The sequence below is a fragment of the Lolium perenne genome, unplaced genomic scaffold (assembly GCF_019359855.2).
Source record: "Lolium perenne isolate Kyuss_39 unplaced genomic scaffold, Kyuss_2.0 unplaced69, whole genome shotgun sequence".
Lineage (NCBI taxonomy): Eukaryota > Viridiplantae > Streptophyta > Magnoliopsida > Poales > Poaceae > Lolium > Lolium perenne.
In genome coordinates, this window is record NW_027249027.1 from 130,001 (window position 1) to 132,500 (window position 2,500).

Here is a 2,500-nt window from a genome sequence, read left to right on the forward strand (position 1 = left end):
AACGGTGAAAACCATGGCGCCGCAGCCAATACGACGGAATCGCTAAAAACGCTAAGTCGGTCCGACGCCGGAAAACGCCCAACGACGCCGAAGCGCATACCGGTGGGCGCGCTGGTCGGGTAACGGTGAAAACCATGGCGCCGCAGCCAATACGACGGAATCGCTAAAAACGCCAAGTCGGGCCGACGCCGGAAAACGCCCAACGACGCCAGCGCATACCGGTGGGCGCGCGCTGGTCGGGTAACGGTGAAAACCATGGCGCTGCTGCCAATACGATTTAATCGCTAAAAACGCCAAGTCGGGCCGACGCCGGAAAACGCCCAACGACGCCGAGCGCATAGTCGGGTTGGCGCGCTGGTCGGGTAACGGTGAAAACCATGGCGCTGCAGCCAATACGACGGAATCGCTAAAAACGCCAAGTCGGGCCGACGCCGGAAAACGCCCAACGACGCCGAAGCGCATAGTCGGGTGGGCGCGCGCTGGTCGGGTAACGGTGAAAACCATGGCGCCGCAGCCAATACGACGGAATCGCTAAAACGGCCAAGTCGGTCCGACGCCGGAAAACGCCCAACGACGCCGAGCGCATAATGGGTGGGCGCGCTGGTCGGGTAACGGTGAAAACCATGGCGCCGCAGCCAATACGACGGAATCGCTAAAAACGCCAAGTCGGGCCGACGCCGGAAAACGCCCAACGACGCCCAGCGCAGACAGCCGGTGGTGCGCGCGCTGGTCGGGTAACGGTGAAAACCATGGCGCGGCAGCCAATACGACGGAAACGCAAAAAACGGCCAAGTCGGGCCGGCGTCGGAAAACGCCCAACGACGCCGAGCGTACAGTCGGGTGGGCGCGCGCTGGTCGGGTAACGGTGAAAACCATGGCGCCGCAGCCAATACGACGGAATCGGCTAAGCCTGGCAGAAAATGGCCATTTCTCTGCCGCGGCAACAGTGTAGGGCTCCTTCACAAGCTGACGGGCAGGGGTCCCAGGCGGGGCTAAGTTCCCCAGGTATATTGGGGGCTGGCATCCTCCCGGTCCAGTTGTGGGTTCGTCCCACAACTTTTCTACGCCCGTCACGTAGCAACGATACGCTGCCGTGGCGTGTCACGCGGCGACGTTTACGTTGCCGCGTGACAGTCACGTGCGACGTCTATCGTTGCCACGTGACGTGTCCGAATTTGAGAACAACCGTGAACAGGTGTTGCCTCTACCTCTCCACAGTTAGTGGTAGGATATGTAACATTCTGCGCCGATCCTCAATGAACGGATGCCGTTGCCTTAAGAGAACGTCGCCGTGCAACGTTACCGTTGCTGCGGTGACACCCGCGCGCTGTGGACACTCAGGACGCCTACACAGAGCAATCCCACCGCGTGGTGGGAGGCTCGGGAGGCTTGACCGATGTCGCGAGCGCATGTCCCGAACAGAGAAAGCGCACGTTCCCCGTCTATTGGCGGGGAACAAGCGCCGTTGCCCTCACAGAGCGTCCCCCTCTACCGCGCCGCGCCACCGCGGTGACATGAGTGCGCTCCGAATTTGAGAACAACCGTGAACAGGTGTTGCCTCTACCTCTCCACAGCTAGTGGTAGGATATGTAACATTCTGCGCCGATCCTCAATGAACGGATGCCGTTGCCTTAAGAGAACGTCGCCGTGCAACGTTACCGTTGCTGCGGTGACACCCGCGCGCTGTGGACACTCAGGACTCATCAAACGAGCAATCCCCCCGCGCGTACGCGTGGTGGGAGGCTCGGGAGGCTTGACCGATGTCGGCTACGCGAGCGCATGGCCCGAACAGAGAAAGCGCACGGTCCCCCCCTCTTGGCGGGGAACAAGCGCCGTTGCCTACGCAGAACGTCCCGTTTAACGTTGCCGCGCCACCGCGGTGACATGAGTGCGCTCCGAATTTGAGAACAACCGTGAACAGGTGTTGCCTCTACCTCTCCACAGGTAGTGGTAGGATACGTAACATTCTGCGCCGATCCTCAATGAACGGATGCCGTTGCCTTAAGAGAACGTCGCCGTGCAACGTTACCGTTGCTGCGGTGACACCCGCGCGCGGTGGACACTCAGGACGCCGACACAGAGCAATCCCACCGTGCTTACGCGTGGTGGGAGGCTCGGGAGGCTTGACCGATGTGGGCTACGCGAGCGCATGAGTAGCTTTGGACCCGTGTCTGCCGGTAGATCCCCCGTCTTCGTGCGGCCGACTACAGGCGCCGTGTCCCGTCGTTCGTTTGGCTTATATGATGATGTCGCCTTTCAAGTGCTTGCGTGCTGGTACCCGACCTACGGGAAGTGGGGCTTCTAACACGTTTGCCTCGCGGTGGACACCTTTCGGTGTGCCGCTGCGGCCTAACGGCGCTTGCGGCGTTTCTCGTGGTTCCGGCACTCCTAGTGCCCGGTGCTACCAAGGCAGCCTCGCTCCCGCTGTTGGTCTCGGATGTTGCTCACGATAAAGAGTCTTGGCAACCTTTTGGTTGCTAGGACCTGACCCTTAAGCTGC